A 21,004-nucleotide genomic window follows, 5' to 3' on the forward strand; every position below is an offset into this window, starting at 1 on the left:
GACCAGGAGAGGAAACTTTCCCTCCCGGGTGGAGCTCTTCATTCCCATCCCGCATGGTATTGCCAGGAGCCTCAGGCCCCAGGTCAAGAGAGCATGTGGGAGGGGAGGATGGGTTACTCCAGTGGCAGTGTGGTCCCAGCACGTGTTTTGAGTATATATTGACCATATATTGAAATGTACATCCAGTTACTCTTGCTATTAGCCTTTAGAAGATTAATCTGTAAAACAGAGACAATAATAATATGGTTTGGCTATGTCCTCACCCAAATCTCATTTTGAACTGTAGCTCCCGCAGTTCCCAAGTGTCATGGGAGGGACCCAGTGGGAAGTAATTGAATCACGGGGGTGGATCTTTCCTGTGCTGTTCTCATGATAAGGAGTTAAGTCTCACGAGATCTGGGGGTTTTATAAAGAGGAATTTCCCTGCACAAGTTCTCTCTCTTTGCCTGCTGCCGTCTATGTAAGACACAACTTGTCCTCCTTGCCTTCTGCCATGATTTTGAGACCTCCCCAGCCACGTGGAACTATGTGTTTTTAACCCTCTTTTTCTTTATAAATTACCCAGTCTCAGGTATGTCTTTATCAGCAGTGTGGAAATGGACTAATACAATTTCCCTCACATAATAGTTCAGAAGATGAAATAAAGTAAAGTGGGTCAAGTCCTGAGCAGCCTTCTGCACAGCAGGTGAAGTTCAGCTCTTTTCCTCCCTCCTGTGTGGTTGCCACGGCCTGGGCACGGGGCCTCATCTCTCTCTCCCTATTCTTCCCTCTCCCCATCCCATCTCTTTGGCTGCCTGAAGCTCTCTGTGCTGAAGTTCTTAGTTCCTTCTGTTGTACCTGTGATAAGTGGAATTTAAGAACACTCCACCGGATTCATTTTAGATTATAAATAGAAGAATTATTGAATTTTTTTTCAAGTCACTTGCATTTACCCCAGCAGTTTGTTACTGAAACATGCAGTCCTGAACACAACAGGACTCAATAATAGAAAATGTAGCTGGAAGGATAAGTAATTTTTTGCCTCAAAGAAGCAAAATAACCACATCAGGTAGATACCAAGGGATGTTTGTCAGATTTCAATCAGTGCTGCTGGGCGGTGGAGAGGGAGAGGTAGTTACAAATGTGACTTCACGTGGCTTGATGCCATCGCCCTCCATGTCCTTTGGTTGACTGCTGCCTCTTTGATTTTAGTGTGTTTGTGTGACAAAGTGAACCTGAAATGAGACACAAGCCTGGAGGGGGCCCATCTACTTGCCCTCACAACCTCATGCCTGAGGGTAGCGGGCTTGTTTGGCCTGCACAGGGACTCTGGCAATCCATCTTGCAGGTTCTTCCTGGGTCAACCTGAATGAGAGGATGGTGAGGTTTCAAACTCATGGTAGGCAGAAGAAAAACTTTCTGTGACTTCATGTGGAGGTAAGAGGGAGCAGCCATTGCCACACGTCTTCCGGTCAGGAGCTACAAAAGCCAACCTTGCATGAAGCAGGCGGGCCAGTTCTGATGCCTTACTCAGCTCCTCTCCCAGAGGGAGACCCAGCCTTGATGAAAGAGGAATACAAAGCAGGCAGGGGAGCCCCAGGCTGGGTCCTTGGCTCCTTTGCACCACAGTAGTTGGCTCATCTTCCACCCTGAGCTGTTCGTCCCAGGAGAGTGCTAGGAATACATCAGGAGGATTTGAATGTCTCTGTTCTCTCAAAATTTAGCTTCTAAATTATGAGGTAGCCTGACTTTCTACCTGTAAAATGGGGATTTATTCAGGTTAACTGAGAAACAGAAAATAACCCAGCCAGGCACAGTGGTTTATTCCTATAATCCCAGCACTTTGGGAGGCTGAGACAGGCAGATCACTTGAGGTCAGGTGTTCAAGACCAGCCTGGCCAACATGGTAAAACCTTGTCTCTACTAAAAAATACAAAAATTAGCTGGGCATAGTGGCATATGCCCATAATCCCCAGCTACTCAGGAGGCTGAGGCAGGAGAATCACTTGAACTTGGGTGGTGGAGGTTGCAGTAAGCCAATATCAGGTCACTGCACTCCAGCCTGGGTGACAGAGCAAGACTGTCTCCAAAAAAAGAAAGGAAGAAAGAAAGAAAAACAAAGTAACCCACAGGTTGCAGCAGCATCCCTGTCCCCCAGTCCTGACTCTGATCTGGCATTCTGTTCCAGGCCAGTTTTGCCCTTCATCAAAACAGATGTAAACCTGGTCTTTTACTTAAAAAAAAAAAAAAAAAAAAAAAAAAAACCGTCTATTTCAAGCACTGGGTGAATACATTTTCTTTCATAAAGATTCCAGGCCCCAGGATGTGGTGCCCCAGAGCACACACACCCTTCCTTCACGCCTCCCATGGAGGAGGGAAGATCTAGACTCCATCCTGCAGGGTAGATTCCCCATCTTCTCAGCATCTGGGCATCACCACCATCAATGTTGTTCAGGGCCCCTGCTGCTGCTCAGAGCTTGTTTGTCAATATTTTTCTTCCTAACTACGTGAGGCTCTCTTTCTTTTTACAGATATCAACTACTTTGAGCTTTATTGTAGCTCCTCTGTTTGGCGTTACTCAACGTGAGGGCCCATTTTGCTTCTATGTCAAATCAAATATCATATGGCAGAAACAAAACCTAATTGAGGGAGCTATTCACTATGCATTTCAAGTTCAAATGCAGAGGGTTTGTAGCAGTCCTGTGTCAAGATGGTTCACTGATTTTTCTTACGATGAGTTGAGAAGAAACTAGAAATCATTTATTTCTATGTTTCTTTGTTTTTTTCAGTTTGTGGCTTACAAAAGCAACTAGTGAGTCAAGGACAGCATTTTAAAAAATGAAATAGGTCAGGAGTAGTGGCTCATGCCTGTAATCCCAGCACTTTGGGAGGCCAAAGCAGGTGGATCATGAGGTCAGGAGTTCGAGACCAGTCTGGCCAACATGGTGAAATTCCATTTCTACCAAAAATACAAAAATACCTGGGTGTGGTGGCATGTGCCTGTAATCCTAGCTACTTGGGGGGCTGAGGTGGGAGAATCACTTGAACCCAGGAGGCAGAGGTTGCAATGATCCGAGACTGTGCCATTGCACTCCAGTCTGGGCGACAGAATGAGACTCCATCTCAAAAACAAAAAAAAAAGGTGAAATAAAATGGAATAAAAACATACAAAAACAACACTGTGCTCTGAATAACACTGTACTCTGTGTTCTGAATGTTTGTTCCCTGGCCACCCCCAAATTCATACGTCAAAATCTAATCATTGATGTGATGGTATTAGAAGGTGGGACCTTTGGGGAGGTGATTAGGTCATTGTGGTAGAGCCCTCAGAAATGGGGTCTGTGCCCTTGTAAAAGAGGCCTGAGGGAGCTTGTTTTTCCCTCCTCCATGTGAGGACACAGCAAATGAGAAAGCTGCCCTTTCCCCAGATACCGTATCTACTGGCACCTTGATATTGGACTTCCTGGCCTCCAGAACTGTGAGAAATAGGTTTCTGTTATTTAAAAGCTACCCAGTTTATGGAGTTTTGTTATATCATCCCAAAGAGACTAAGACACATTGAAAACTGTAAAACATTGCTAGAAGAAATCAAAGATGATACAACTAAATGGAAAGATGTGCCATGCTAATGGATTGGAAGACTTAAAGTTAAAATGTCCATGCTACGCAAAAGCGATCTACAAATTCAACGCAACCCCTATAAAATTCTAACGGCATTACAAAATTATTTTGTTGACCAGGCGTGTTGGTTCACACCTGTAATCCCAGCACTTTGGGAGGCCGAAGTGTGCAGATCATGAGGTCAGGAGTATGAGACCAGCCTGGACAACATGATGAAATTCTGTCTCTGTTAAAGATGCAAAAAATCAGCTGGGCATGGTGGCAGATGCCTGTAATCCCAGCTACTCGGGAGGCTGAGGGCAGGAGAGTTGCTTGAACCTGGGAGGCGGAGGTTGCAGTGAGCTGAGATCAAGCCATTGCACTCCAGCCTGAGCCACAAGAGTAAGACTCTGTCTCAAAAAAAAAAATTGTTTTAAGTTCTGGTATACATGTGCAGGATGGACAGGTTTGTTATATAGGTAAACGTGTGTCGTGGTGCTTTGCTGCACCTATCAACCTGTCACCTAAGTATTAAGCCCTGTATACGTTAGCTATTTATCCTGATGCTCTCCCTCCACCAGTTCCCACAGACAGGTCCCAGTATGTGTTTTCCCCCTCCCTGTGTCCACGTGTTCTTGTTATTCAGCTCCCACTTATAAGCGAGAACATGCAGTGTTTGGTTTTCTTTTCCTGAGTTAGTTTGGTGAGAATATGGCTTCCACCTTCATCTATGTCCCTGCAAAGGACATAATCTCATTCCTTTTTATGGCTGCATAGTATTCCATGGTGTACATGTATCACATTTTTGTTATCCAGTCTATCATTGATAGGCATTTGGGTTGATTTCATGTCTTTGCTATTGTGAATAGCGCTGCAGTGAACATACATGTACATGTATCTTTATAATAGAATAATTTCTATTTCTTTGGGTATAAACCCAGTAATGGGATTGCTGGGTCAAATGGTACATCTGGTTCTAGGTCTTTGAGAAAACACCACACAGTCTTCCACAATAGTTGAACTAATTTACATTCCCACCAACAGTGTAAAAGCATTCCTGTTTTTCCACAGCCTCACCAGCATCGGATGTTTGACTTTTTAATAATTGCTCTAATGACATTTTTATTACAGAATAAAAAATATCCCCAAATTTGTACAGAACCCCAAGGGACCCTGAATAGACAAAACAATTTTGAAAAAGAACAAAGTTTGAGGCTTCACATTCCCTGGCTTTAAAACACATTACAAAGCAAAAATAATTAAGACGATGTGATAGTGGCATTAGGATAGATATAGACCAATGAAACAGAAGAGAGAATCCAGAAATAAACCCTTGCATATATGGTCAAATGATTTTTGACAAGAGTAGCAAAACTACACAATTGGAAAAAGACAGTCCCTTCAACAAATGGTACTGGGAAAACTGAATATCCACATACAAAAGAATGAAGTTGGATCCTTACCTTATATACACAGCTTACCTCAAAATGGATTGATGACCTAAATCTAAGGCCCCGAACTATTATACTCCTAGGAGAAGACATAGGAGAAGTTTTCAGGGCATTGGATTTGGCAGTTTCTGAGACATGACACCAAAAGCACAACAAAATAAAAAAATACACAAATACGACAATCTCAAGCTTAAAAACTTCTGCACATCAAAAGAAACAACAGCGTGACAAGGCAACCTGTGGGATGGGAGGAAAGAATTACACATCGTATATCCAGAAGGGCTAATATCCAGAATACGCAGGGAATTTCAATTCAGCAAAAACCGAACAAGCTGATTAAGAAATGGGCAAAGGATTTGAATAGACAGTTCTTTAAAGAAATATCTGAATGGCCAATAAATACATGCAAAAATGCTCAGCATGAATTATTATTAGGAAAATGCAAATGAAAACCACAGTGAGATACTACTTATTACTTGTGAGGATGGCCATCAAAAGAACAGAAAATAACAAGTGTTAAAAGGACATAGGGAAATTAGAGCCCTTATGCACTCCTGGGAATGTGAAATGGTGCAGCCACTTTAGAAAACAATATGGGTTTTTCCAGAAAACTAAAACTAGAACTACCAACTGATAGCAATTCCACTTCTGGGCATATATCTGAAGGAACTCAAGGATACCAAGACATTTTTGCATGGCTATGTTCATCATGGCATTATTTACAATAACCAACAAGCAGAGCAACCCAAATGCCCATCAACAGATGAATGGATAAACAAAATGTGGTACATAAACACATACAATGAAATATCATGCAGCCTTAAAAAATAAGCAAGGCCTGTCACATGTCACAACATGGATGAACCTTGAGGACGTTATGCTAGATGAAATAAAACAGTCTTGATTTCACTCATGGATTATCTAAAGTAGTCAAAGTCATAGAAACAAAGTAGAATGATGGTGCCTTAGTCAATTCAGGCTGCTATAACAGAATACCATAGACTGGTGGTTTAAACAGAAATTTATTACTCGCTGTTCTGGAGGCTGGGAAGTCTAAGATCAAGACACTGGCAGGTTTGGTGTTTTGTGAGGGCTGTTCCCTGCTTCCAAGATGGTGCCTTGCTCCTGTGTCCTCCAGAGGTGAAGGATGCTGTGTTTTCACATGATGGAAGGCAGAAAGGCAAGATGCCTGAATGCTGCAAGAAGCTACTTTATAGGGGCCTTAATCTCACTCGTGAGAGAGGAGCCCTTATGGTCTAATCACCTTATAAAGGCCCCACCTCTTAATACTATCACATTGGCCATTAAGTTTCAGCATCTGAATCTTGGAGGAAACATTCAAACAAGAGCAGGTGGTTTCCAAGGGCTGCAGGGAGATGAGAAGTTAATGTTTAACAGGTATAGAGGTTCTGTTTTGCAAGATGAAAATGGTTACAAAACAATTTGGATATATTAACCCTACTGAACTATACACGTAAAATGGTTAGAATGGCACCTTTAATATTATGCGTTTTTTGCCTAATAAAGTATGAAGTAAATTGAACGCTTCACACAAGATGAGCTTTATATGTTGCCTTTAATATATCTGTTTTGGTTGTGTATGTGTGAATATCCTTGTATATTGTATCATTGGATCATGATATAAAATTGGTTTCTTGTTGAGATCATCCTATGTTTGAAAATCACTGATTCTATTATTTCTCAAACTGTTCTCTGGATTATTTACTTAAAAATTGCATTAAGGAAAGCTTGTTAAAAATGCAGATTCCAGGGCCTGCCTGCTTGGAATCTGTGAGGTGAGCCTGGGAATATGCACATTTAGTAAGTTTCCCCTAGTTGAGTTTTATGTTTATGCATTTAAAATCTACTGGGCTCCTTACTCTGTGGCAGGAACAGTTTTCTCTGCTTCATGTGTATCACCAAGTTGTTAACATGAATGAGGAAGGCAAGATGCGGAAGGCTAAGCAGTGGGCTGGTATACAGGTCAGCCTGGTGCTCAGTGCCACATTCCCATGTTTCACTGCTTCTGCATGGTGATAACAGCACTCAAATTTGGGATCCTCTCCTTTAAAAAATCATGGAGCAGAGATCCGGAGAACCCCATGTAGCAATTGCCCAGAGTCATATAATAGTTAATAGAAGAGCCAAGACCAGGACTCAGGCTCCAACTACAGGCCCACCCCTCTGCTCTTGAGGGGCTGTCTTTCCCCCACGACTCTCTGGCTCCCTGCCTGGGAGACTGTCGTCCTTGACCTCTCAAGGGATGTCAAGATGGACTTCCTGAGTAGCCTCTCCCCAGTGGCATTTCCCCTTCCCTGTCATTCCAACCTTAGCTGCTCTCTTGGATGACACATTCAATTTTCTACTAGAGAAAAGCACTTCCCCAAGGTCCTCCTACAGAATGGTCTCATTACCAGAGTCACCTCAGTAGCCATTTGTAGTTCCTGGAAACTGGCAAGTGTCTGAACTCAAAGCAGGACAAAACGTATTTCCTTCCAAGCCCTGAAATTGGGGTTAGGAATGGTCACCTTCGTTTTCATATCCATGATTTTTATTTAGATATGACTCCCTGGAAGGATAGACTGAGTCATGGTAATTTATCCAAAAATTGAAACCAAATGCTCTTCCACTCAGTACTTGTGATTTACATTGCTTTGAAGCAGTATGAATATGCAGAACCAACAATGTGTCTTTAAATTTCCCCCAATATTGAATCAGTGCATTGCATATAAAGTTCGTCCTTGAATTCTATTAGCCAAGGGCCCTCACCCAAGTCCCTCCCCTTGCACTCTCCTGCCCATCAGACACTATATACAGGCACTATCAGGTAGGTCTTCATCAGCTGACCCTCTTGGGGTGATGGGTAACTTGGGCTTCTTGAGAAGAGAGATGTGATGATTATGTGTCAATTTGGCTGTGCCAAATAAAACAGTATTTCGATCAAACATTTTTTAAGTTTCTGTGAGGGTGTTTTTGGATGAGATTAACATTAAAATCAGCAGACTTTGAGTAAAGCGGATTGCATTCCCTAATGTGGGTGGGCCTCATTAATCAGTTGAAGGCTTAAATAGAACTAAGTATTGACTTCCCTCAAGCAAGAGGAAACTCTCTAGCAGACAGCCTTCAGGTTTCATCTGCGACATTAGCTCTTCCTGGTTCTACAACAGACTGCCTTTGGACTCAAACTGCAACTCCTTCCTGAGTGTCCAGTCTGCCAGACTCCTCCATCAGACTTTGGACTTGCCAACCTCCGCAATTGTGTGAGCCAATTCCTTATGATAAGTCTCTTTCTCTCTTTCTGTATATATGCACACACATCCTATTGGTTCTGTCTCTCTGGCGAACTCTGCCTAAAACAAAGGACAAGTGTGTTCCCACTGCTGCAGTCTTCTCCCTCATTAGGGGACCTGGGAGGGCCCTCGTACTTTCTGTCTTTTGTACATGTAGTCAGAATAACATTGTTAAGCTCTTAGTTGTTCCCCAAGTAGCCCAATTTTCCCCAGACCTCACCCCCCATGAAGGAAATGAACAGGAATAATATTCCCCTGACATGTCCCATTGTCTTTTTCACATAATGACTCTTTTCCTTTGGGTAGATACCCAGTAGTGGGATTGCTGAATTGAATGGTAGATCTACTTTTAGTTCTTTAAGGAATCTCCACACTATTTTCCATACTGGTTGTACTAATTTATGTTCCCAGTGTAAAATGTTCCCCTTTTACCATATCCATAACAACATCTATTGTTTTTTCACTTTTTAATTATGGCCATTCTTGCAGGAGTAAAATGGTATTTTATTGTGGTTTTAATTTGCATTTCCCTGATGGTCAGTGATGTTGAGCAATTTTTCGTGTGTGTGTTGGCTGTTTGTGTATCTTATTTTGAGAAATGTCTATTTATGTCCTTTGCTCACTTTTTGAAGGGATTATTTGTTTTTTCTTGCTGACTTGTTTGAGTTCCTTATAGATTACGGATACTAGTCCTTTCTTGGATACATAGTTTGTGAATATCTTCTTCCAGTCTCTGGGTTGTCTATTTACTCTGCCAATTCTTTCTTTTGCTGTGAAGAAGCTTTTTAGTTTAATTAGGCCTCATTTATTTATTTTTGTTTTTGTTGCATTTGCTTTTGGGGTCTTAGTCATTGCCTAAGCCAATGTCCAGAAGTTTTTCTCATGTTATCTTATAAAATTTTTATGATTACGGGTCTCAGATTTAAGTCTTTGATCTATCTTGAGTTTATTTTTGTGTAAGATGAGAGATGGGAATCCAGTTCCATTCTTCTACATGTGTCTTGCCAGTTTTACCAGCACTATTTATTGAATAGATGGTCCTTTCCCCAATTTATGTTTTTGTATGCTTTGTTGAAGATTGGTTGGCAGTAAGTATTTGGCTTTATTTCTGGGTTTTCTATTCTGTTCCATTGGTCGAAGTGCCTATTTTGATACCAGTACCATACTGTTTTGGTAACTAGAGCCTTGTAATATAGTTTAAAGTCAGGTAATGAGATACCTCCAGACTTGTTCCTTTTGCTTAGTATTGCTTTGGCTATACAGGTTCTTTTTTGGTCCATATGAATTTTCAGATTGTTTTTTCTAGTACCATGAAAAAATGATAATGGTACTTTTATGGGAATTGTATTATATGTGTAGATTGCTTTGGGCAGTATGGTCAGTTTCACAATATTTATTCTGCCTATCCATGAGCATGATATGTTTTTCCATTTGTTTGTGTCATCTATGATTTCTTTCAGCAGGGGTTTGTAGTTTTAGATAACTTTCATCTCCTTGGCTACTATATTCCTAGGTATTTTACGTGTTTATTATTTTGCAGCTGTTATAAAAGGGATTGGGTTATTGATTTGATTCTCAGCTTGGTCATTGATATATAGCTATGTGACTGATTTGTATACATTGATTTTGTAACAGATTTTACTGAATTCACTTACCACATCTGGGGCATTTTTGGATGAGTCTTTAGGGTTTTCTAGGTATATGATCGTATCATTGGCAAACAGCAACAGTTTGACTTTCTCTTTTCCAATCTGGATGCCTTTTATTTCTTTCTCTTGCTTAATTGCTCTGGCTAGGACTTTTGATACTATGTTGAATAGAAGTGGTGAAAGTGGGCATCCTTCTCTTGTTCCAGTTTCTGGGGAGAATGATTTTAACTTTTCTGCATTCAGAATTATGTTGGCTGTGGGTTTGTCATATATGGTTGTTATTACTTTAAGATAAGTTCCTTCTATGCCTCCTTTGTTGAGGGTTTTTAGCATAAAGCGATGCTGGATTTTATCAAATGCTTTTTCTGCATATATCGAGATGATCATATGCTTTTTGTTTTTAATTCTGTTTATTACACATTTATTGAAACCAGGAGATTAACATCAACACAACACTATTAATATATAGACTTTATTTAAACTTTTGGAAATTAGCCCACACATGTCCCTTTTTTTGGTCTAAGAGCTTATAATGCATTAAATTGTAATGTCTACTTACTTTCCTCTAATCTGTGTTGATATGGCTTGGCTCTGTGTCCTCACTCAAATCTCAACTTGAATTGTAATAATCCCCATGTGTCAAGGAAGGGTGGGGACCAGGTAGAGATAATTGAATCATAGGGGCAGTTTCCCCCACACTGTTCTCATGATAGTGAGTGAGTTCTCACATGATCTGATGGTTTTATAAGGGGTGTTCTTCTTAGCTTGGCACTCATTATCTCTCCTGATGCCCTGTGAAGTGGTGTCTTCCACCATGATTGTAAGTTTCCTGATGTCTCCCTAGTCCTGTGGAACTGTGAGTCAATTAAACCTCTTTTCTTGATAAATTATCCAGTCTTGGGTATTTCTTCATAGCAGCTGACAATGGACTAATACATGTGTCCTAAGACTTTCTTATTTAATAGGTGTGGGATGAATCCTAGGAAGGTCTATTTTTCAAAAGTTTCACAAATGCATGTTCCCCAGTAGAAAATCTCTGCTCTGGCATATGAAGATAAATAATACTAATATTAATACTACTAAAATTGCTACTTCTAATAGTAATTAATATGTATTAAGTGATTTTTTTTAATGTGCCAGACACTGTTTAATTGTGTTGTATTTTCCACCCACTTAAATCTTACAACAACCCTTAAGTTAGGCACTATTATACAAATCTTTCAGAAGAGGAAACAGAAAACTTTAACTTGTCCCATGTTACATAGTTGCTTCGTATTGGAGCCGGGACTTGAACACAACCAATCTGGCCCAGAATTGTTCCCAGAACAGACAACCGAGCTCATGGTCTTCACATGAGGTGTTGCTTCATAAGGGAATAAGGACAATGGGAGAAGGACCTCCCAGGAGGAGAGAACAATACAAAAGCATGGAGGGGAGGGAAAGCAACCATGTGCCCCACAAGGTTGGCCACAAGTAGGGCCCAGGGCTGGTGGAAGGGAAACGGGATGAGGCCAGAAAGACAGGTGTGAGTGTTGGATAGATATGAAGGGTCCTTGAATGACATATGAGGAGCTTGGGCCGAACCCTGCAGAGGAGAAATCTGAAGCCAGGGGAGTTTTATAAAGATCTCTTTGTCCACAGAATGGAAGACAGATCTGAGGGGTGGGTCTAAGAAATTCTACTTGCCTGTGAGTGATAGATATACATCATAGTACCAGAGGAGGCAAGAAATGGAAACCACTCAGTCTGAAATGGAAACTCATTGTGGTTGTCACCAGGGAGGAGGAGAGAGAGGGAACCAACTTTATATTAAGCCATATGGCTTTTCTCTGTGTCCTCACTCAAATCTCCACTTGAATTGTAATAATCCCCATATGTCAAGGAAGGGTGGGGACCAGGCAGAGATAATTGAATCATGGGGGCAGTTTCCCCCACACTGTTCTCATGATAGTGAGTGGGTTCTCACAAGATCCAATTTTATAAGGGGTGTTCTTCTTAGGTTGGCACTTATTCTCCTGCTCCTGTGAAGAGGAGACACCTGAATGTGACACCCTCACAGAAACCTCATGGGAAGTACATTACCTTTCTCGTAAGGTAGCTGTTACCTCTGTTACATGGTGTCCTACTTTGGGTTCCCTCAGAAGTAGATCCAGAGACAAGGACTCCAAGGCAAGTGGTTTATTTAAGAAGGGCAAAAGGCACCAGGAGGAAAGAGTGGGTGATGGCACAGGGAAGAGAAGGCAGCCCATAGATAGTACACTATCAAGCCAGCGACCTTCTGAGTGCCTGGAACTTAACCCCAAGAGAACATTAGATAATTATATAAGACATATTCCTCAGATTTAACCCACTTAAGGAGTGAGGGACTTGGGGTGTGCATATACCAGCTCCTGTTGGTTGTTGGTTGAGAGCTACTCCAGGGGAATGGTCCGAGGGACTGCTCCTGTCCCAGGTCCCTTAGGCTACAGAGAAAGCCCTCAGGCAGAGAGGTGCATGTATCTGCCCTTGGAAGTTGGCAGAAGTTCACCAAATGGTAGATACCCAAAGAAATGTTCAGGATCTGCTAACCACAGGATGGCCAATCTAGCAAATGTGCTGTGTTGAGTGAAATAAGATTTATGAATATGAATCTAACAAATATTTGGAAATTGCATATTAAAATGACCTATTTTAATAATTCTATTTGTAAAAGTTTAACTTGCTAGTCACAGAAGGTGTAAATGACTGGCTTTCAGGATAATCCCTACAAAACTTTTATAAGTTTTTGTATAAGACTTGAACAAAGGAGAAGACAGGGTCTGAGAAATGTAATGTGGTAAGAATCACCAGAATGGGGCAAACTGGTATATCCAGAGAGAACTTTTGGATGAGAGTATCTGAGAAGGTCTCATGAAGGACATGGAGTTTGGCCTACGATCTAGGACAGTTAGGATTCTAAGAGGCAAGGGTGGAATCCAGATCACAGCACAGCTCAAGTGATGGGAATGAGGCCAAGTGGGGAGGGAGTCTTCGGTTTGTTAGAGGAAAGGGTCTGGTGTAGGAAAACTGGGACACGAAGCTAGAAAGGTCAGGGTGAGACTAGGGAAGGCTCTCAAATGCCAGATTAAGGCATTGGGACTTGTGTGACAGGCAATCAGGAATCGCCTAAAGCTGAGAAAGAGAGGTACTCACGTGAAACAGTACCGTTGGAACACTAAGCCAGTGGCTTTTTATCAGATAGATTTGAGAATGGAGATGAAGGCCAGAACGTTATTAGGTTGTTAAAAACGCTCAGGTCATAAGAAAGTAGAGTATGAAAGTAGCAGTCGGGGAAATGCAATGAAACAAAATAGATGCGGGCGGGGGATGGGGGTGGTGGTACCATCACAATGGGGAAAACAGACAGCATCTTTAGCAGAAGAGACAAGTCAGAAGAAGGTACAGATTTGGAGGGGAAGCAGATGAGTTTGGAGTGATAAACGTTGAACTGGAACCTCATGCATCAAATGCTGTGCTAGATGCTTTGGCAATTTCAAAGCTGAAACATAGACATATACTCTATCGGGAAGAAACTCCTAGTCTAATACGAAAATTAATACCTGTTCTTCAAAATTACTATAATACAAAGTAAAAAAGGTAATTGTGAGTAACTAGAGAGGTACAAATGATAAACAGTCCACAGGAGGGAGGGAGGGATCCCTTTCAGCTGTAGAGATTCGGGAAGGCTGCCTGGAAGCATTTTATAGGTAGGATTTGGACAGGTCAAGAGAATAGTACGCTAGGCTGAGGGAACATCAGGAACCAAGGTGTAATGATTTTTTTTTTAAAGTGGACTCTCTTATGAGATCTCAGTGGTTCGTTTTGGAGGAGAGAGTGCATCAAAAGAAACAACAGGAGATGAAGTTGGAACACAGTCTGGGGCCACTGGATAAATGAATGTAAGTTTTAATTTATAGCCACTGAGTGCTCTTGAACTGGGGACCATCCCTGTCAGGGCATGACTGGAGAGGGGAGAAAGAAAGCCCAGTCAGGCAATTGCATGGAGGCATGAGATAATGAGGCCTCTAGCAGGATGGAGACAGTAGAAATTGGGAACAGGATCTATTTCAGGAAGATTAATGAGCAGGAGTGTTCAATAAGATGAGTTAGCAAGCCAGAATATATCTACATGAGATAAACAGCCCACTTCCAATTTCATGGTGTGCCTTTGAAGCACAGAGCAGAGCTTTAGCTTTACTTTTGAGGCAAATTCACTGGTGGCCAATCCTGAATATGTCTTGTAGTTTAATTAGTTTAGGTTTCCTTGCTTTCCAAAGTGTTCATTTTTACAAACATGGCTATGGACCATGCTGAATCACTGCCTCATTCTTGGTAGGAAGCTATAGACAGATCCAAGAGTGCCGTTGGCTGAAGTGCACTGATATGTTCTTCCGGTAATTCTGCAAGTAGTTTTATCAAGTGTTTATTGTGATGTAATCAAAGTTTTCTGCAAATGACCTTGAAGAGAATTGGAGCACTGCCCATGTCAACCATCAACAGATGGAAATTTGTGTGCAGGCAGCAAGAGAAAAATTTGTTTTGAAAGCTCTTGAAAAATCATGTCACCCACCAGCATCAGAACAAGCATCAATGTAAGATCATGCTCTGTGCTGGCATAAAAAATAAGAATCTTATTTTATTCCTGACAAACTGTTTTTTTAAAAAAGCACATATAGCCAGGCATGATGGCTCATGCCTGTAATCCCAGCACTTTGGAGGGCTGAGGCAAGTGGATCACCTGAGGTCATGAGTTCAAGCCCAGCTTGGCAAACATGGAGAAACCCCGTTTCTACTAAAACTACAAAATTAGTTGGGTGTGGTGGCACATGCCTGAAATCCCAGCTACTTGGGAGGGTGAGGCAGGAGAATCACTTGAACCCGGGAGGTGGAGGTTGAAGTGAGCCAAGATTGCGCTGTTGCACTCCAGCCTGAGCAAAAAGAGCAAAACTCTGCCTCAAAAAAAAAAAAAAAAAGAATATAAATGTTTGTTGGTTTTCCTACAAATTATTGATAATTTTTGTTTCAATTTTGAACATTTAAGTCAAAGAGCAGAACATGTGAAGTTTGTAATTTGAGGTTGGCCTAAGTACCCTTGTGATAATTAAAAATGTAAAGAAATAAAATATGTTGATCAGGAGAGCCTACAACATCACCATCACAAGAATCTCTATGGCTAACTCTATTTTCCCTAAATGGCACAGCAATATTTCTGTTTCCACATGTGCTTCCTAGAAATTGCCACTCCCCCATGAAGAGATGAAATCTATTTTTCCTCTCCTTGAAATTGGGGCTAGGGGAACATTATAATTGCTTTGATCAGTAGAATGTAGTGGAAGTGACACTGGGACTTCTAAACCTAGGTCATAAAAGGTGGCATGACTTCCATTTGGCTCTCTCTCTCATGACACTCACCTTTGAGATCCAGCCACCATGTCGTGAAGAAGCCCAGGCTGCATGGGGAAGCCATGGATAGCTGTTTTAGCCAATAGCATTAGACAAGTCGATAGCCAGTCTCTACCACCAGACACATGAGTAAGTTAGCCTGCAGCTGATTCCAGTACCCAGCCTCAAATCATCCCAGCTGAAGCCAAGTGGAACAGAGGCAAGCCTTCTCCACCCAGCCCTGCCAAAATTGCAGATTCATGAGCGAAATAAATGTTGAGTATTTTAAGAAGCGGAGTTTTGGGGTAATTTGTTATGTAGAAATAGGAACTAGAAAAGTCTTTTAATGCCTAAAAGGAAATGCGTGCTAACAGGGTGCCAATAAGTGCTACGTGTTGGGCTGAAATTCTTGATCATAAAGAGCTGGCCAGGCAGCAGGTGAGAAATTTAGAATAGTTTCAGAGAAGATACTTCGCAGTTCAGGCCACAAGCAACCTATAGTCTGGCAAGAAAGAGAGATTTGTGGGCTTCAGCTGAAACCTCCTAGCGGAAGCATATGTGTAAGGACAAGAGAATGCAGGGGGGCAAGGCTCACAAATGCCTGAGTGGGTAGAGGCACCTGGTGACAAACATCCATTTTCCAAGAGCCCCTAGTCATAGATCCTGAAAAGAACATTGACTAGAGGCTCCAGGAGGATAAACAAAGTAGGAAAAGCAAAAGAAGTTTTTTTTCTGTTCTCCTTCTAAATTACAAAGGATAGAGGCTTGATGGGAAAGATTAATCAGTAATCAATGAAAAAATGACATCCACCAAGGCCCCTCTGGTGTGAAATATGAATGTAATAGACAACAAATGGTGGCACAAGACTATCACTTCATGTTCACCTCCATTTCACCGCCAGGACAGCTCAGGCAAGCTGTTTAGATAGTTCACCCATCAGTAAAAAGATTTCAAACACATACCACCAATATATGTATTTTATTTGTAAAATATATTCATATACAATTGTACTGGTATGGTATGTACATTTAAAAATATACATGAAATAAATACAAATATTAATAGAATTGTTTTAGTTAATTGAATTATCTTATGTCTCACTTTGGAAACTAATGGCCTAAGAGTTTAGATTTTAGACTTAGACCTTAGTAATAATCATGATCAGGACACCACATTTCTATATGGTCTTGAGTATGTTACTTAACCATTCTAGGTTACATCTCACTGTAATAAGATAAGCACTTATTACAAATAGACCTCATTACATAATGACTGAAATATCGTAGAAGCTTATATTGTGCTCAGTTAACACAGCTGTTTGGTTAGGCTGGAGACTTTCTTCCATGCAGTGACTCAGGGAACTAGTTTCTTTTCTCTTGAGTCTTTACTCTCCCTAAGGGTCTTTACATTACATGCATCTAGTCAGTGGAAGAAGAGACAGAGGGCTGAGGATACACCCTTACTCTCTTAAAATCTCTGCCCAGGAAGTGGCATCCATCACCTCTGTTCTGCAGAAGAAAATTTAGTTTTATGCCTAGCTGCAAAAGATGCTGGAAAATGTAGTCTAGCTTTCTGTGCCTGGCCACAGTTCTATAATTATGGAAGGAGGGAAGGATAGATTTGATCTCTTCCTTATAAATTCTTATCTCCTTATAAATTACTTGTAATTTTACCAGGGAGTAAGTAAATTGAATGTGATCTCCTCACACGGAATGTGAGGAGATTATAAAATTATAAATAATACCTTACCCATGAGATACATTTGAAGGATTGAAAGCAGAGTATTTGTGTAGATACTTGACCCAGTCCTGGGACATTCAAGGTGTTAAATAAGCCTCAGTCTCCTGTGGAGAGGCGGAAAAGCAGGAATGCTGGGAAGGAGATTGATGAAAGGAGGAATTGTCTCTGAGGTGGGAGGTCTAGATCTTGGGTGTGACTATGTCACCAGCCTGGGACCTTGGACAGGTCACTTACTCTCCCTCTGGGCCTCAATTTTCTCACCTATGAAATGAGAATATTGAGCTTGTGATTTATGGGTTTCCATAACTTTCCACTTTCACCTTTCTATTATCTGCTATGTTTTGGGGCCATCACTAGACTGACTCTCATGAGGACAGAGACTGGATCTTTTATCCCTAGAACCCAGTGGTGAGCTGGTTTTCTAAAAGCCTGGCACCCTTTCTGATCTTTCTGTCTACCCCATCCCCATCTCAATCCTCAGGCTGTTATGCTATCCAAGGCCATCTGCGATGTTGGAAAAGTCATGTGATGTCTACCTACCTATCTCACCTGCATGTTCAAGTCCTCATTCCCATTGGGTTCCATTTGATCAAAACAGCCTAAGGTTGAAACTTTGGGTACTTACTGACTGCAGGATCTTTTAGAACTGGTGGCAGGGGGTGGGTGGGGATCTTTCTTCAAATTCTACTGCAGTGGCCTTCCCCGCTGAGACAGCATGGAAGGTGTGCCCCACAGAGGATCGTAGCCTGCTATGAGAAAGGACATTAACTTCACTTTTCTTTCTCTTCCAATGTATCTTTATAGTTAAACACTGTTTATTGATAATTTGGAAGCTCAGGCCTCCCACTTTCCTCTGCCTGTGCCCCTGGCCAACATGCCCACGTACACAAACTAGTTATAGAGCAAGAAAACCATGACCATGGCGGGGAGAAACCCAATACTGCTTATAGTGTCCAGATGGCTCACCTGGCCCTTCCACATGGGTTTCAAATCCACAGGAAGAATAGAAAAATTAACAGAAGGATAGAGTGCAAACATTTCTATTATTAGCTAGCCCATGATTTCTGTCAGACTCATTTTCACAAGGGAAATGTCTTGTCTCAAGTTTCTCTCAGCAGGGAACAGGGCTATAACAAGCAATAATAATTGCAACATTCTACCATTTACAGAGAGCACATTCACACTGATTATCTTATTTGAGACTCATCAGTGAAGACATGAAGGCCCAGAGAGGTTGTGATTTGCCCAGGGTTGCATAGCTCATACATGGCAAAGATAGGACTGGCACCATGTCTTTGGGCTCTTAGTCTAGTGTTCCTTTCTGGGCTCAAAGCTACTTTAAAATACAAAACTATTCAAATCAAACATTTTCCTTTCCAAAGGAAGAACCAATCAATGATGTAGAAAAATTGTTTAGGCTTGTTGGCAGAAACTTTCCTTCCAAATTCTCATCCTAAACACAGCATTTATAGAGAGTCAATTGCCAGGCTGACAGTATTTCATCCAAGCCAGAAATGTTTCTACCTGCTTCCTAAGTGCACCTGTGAAATCTACAAGACACCACTGTCATGATTCAGTTACTGACCGATGTAGTACCTACTGTCTGGGCTTTTCTCTCCTTGTTTCCCCACGCCTCCTCTCTCCTTCTTTTGTTTCATGTAGGAAATGAAATATTCTTATTGGGTAAAGCCATGAGATAGGAATGCAACCTTTGCTACTACATCTTTCATTAGACTCCAAAGTTAAAATAATTCATGCAGATGGCAAGGTCATCAGGGCTCTGCCAGCATATTTTAGAAGAGTCATCTTCTACAATTTAGATGACAGACTAAATGTCAACTCTAATAAGGTAGAAAATTCTTACAGTGGAAAACTCTGTGCGTGTTTCTTGACTACAAACTCTGAGGGCCCACTGTGCATTGCCTTATTTAGAGATCATTTTTATTTTGTTCTTGCATAATGAAGAGGCTCGATTCCAATCTCAAAGGCAAATGCATATGGAGATATAAAGAATAAAAGGGGTGAGAGGGAGATGCAATTTAAAACCCAACAGTATCTCTCTCAGCAAAATGAATAATTAAATTTCAGATTTGTCTTCTAACAAAAATGGTAACATGGGCAGACATTGAGGGAAGTGTGATCATGGCATGTTAATGATGTATTAAATGAAACATTATATTCTATTATTGTGTGAAGCTAGGTGTGAGAGGAGATGACCAGCGTATGGAAGCAGAGTGTCCCAGGAGATGAGGGTGCACTAGAGTTTTGTGAACTTACTTTGCCCTTGAATTCCATTTGGCCTAAGGCAAAATTTTATTCATTTTTTTTTATTGTTGTTCCTTTCTCTTTCACTCTCTCCATAGCCTTTCACAGTCCTCTGTGTTTAAGATTAGATGGGCTGAATTCAGGCCTGGTTAAAAACTTTGACCTATTCCTTGATGCCAAATAAATTGATAGTTTAAGAAAATAGGAAACTTAGAACACTAGTTTTCATATTAACAGCTAACTGGATGTGTCATAGCAGCACTATTCACAGTAACTCCAAACTAGGAATGATCCAAATGCTCATCAAGAGAAGGAATAGATAAATTATAGCATATTCATCCAATGGAATTCTATGTTTTAGTGAGAACAAATGATCTACAACTTCTTGCTACAATGTGGGTGAATGTCACATACACAACGTTGAACTGAAGGAGCTGGGCCCCAAGGAATCTCCACCATGGGAGTCTGTTGACAGACATGGAAAACAAAAACAGGTGAACTGAATCTCTCCTGTTAAAAGCAAGGGTTTTGCTTATCCTTTCAGGTCAGTAGTGACCAAATGAGCACAACGAAGGCTTGCTAGGTGCAGATAATATTTTCTTTCTGGCTTTGGGTGCTGGTTAGTCAGGCGTATCCAGTTTGTGAAAATTCACTGAACTGTTCACGTCGGTGTCCTTTTCTGTATCTATATTCCAATTAAAAACCAAAAGACTTCACTGGGTAGATCTTTAAATGGTGTCTTTCACAGACAGACTTAGCAAATTGTAACCTATGTTCATCTGGGACCCAGGATAGACCGATCTTGATACAAACGCAGTCCCACCAAGAAGTAAAGATAAACAACTAAAATAATTAGATTGCAACTCTGGTCTTTCCTCTCCTGTTCTCTCCTTTTCCCTCTCTCACTGCTCTGCTCCAGAAACTTCTATTCACTTATGCCCAATCTCATCTTCCCTCCCTGGCCCATCCTTGAATTCCAAGCCCCATGGCCCTCGTGGCTGCTCTTCTGCCCCTCTCCTGCTTTTCCAGTCCTGTCTGTTTCAATCCATTTTCTCTCTTATTTGATATTCTTAACACTATGCTTCTTCGTTATTAAAATAAGTTATAGTAAACCATTATAATAAACCTCCGGAGTAGAGCATTCTGAAGGTCTAAGGGACAAGTTAGTGAGGAAAGACATTTTAAAGGTCTCATCCAGGGAGGTAACCATGGGGGATTAAAAGGCTTTACTGTGCAGAGTTGGTTTGCATCTTGTTTGATATAAAGTAGAGAAGAGAAGAGTTTGCTTATGGACTTTGGGTGAAGGAAGATAACTACTAGTATAATAAGTATGACGCTTAAGTTTAGGTGTCAACTGGACTGGATTAAGAAACACCTAGAGGCCAGGCACAGTGGTTCACCCCTGTAATCCCAGCACTTAGGGAGGCCAAGGCAGGCAGATCATGAGGTCAGGAGATCCAGACCATCCTGGCCAACATGGTGAAATCCCGTCTCTATTAAAGAAAAAAAAAAAAAAGAAAGAAACACCTAGAGCGCTGTTAAAACATTCCTTCTTGGTGTGTCTGTCAGAGTTTCCAGGGGAGATTGGCATGAGAAACAGTGGACTGAGTGGGAAAGTCCTCCCTCAAG

The sequence above is a fragment of the Saimiri boliviensis genome, chromosome 14, assembly GCF_048565385.1.
Source record: "Saimiri boliviensis isolate mSaiBol1 chromosome 14, mSaiBol1.pri, whole genome shotgun sequence".
NCBI lineage: Eukaryota > Metazoa > Chordata > Mammalia > Primates > Cebidae > Saimiri > Saimiri boliviensis.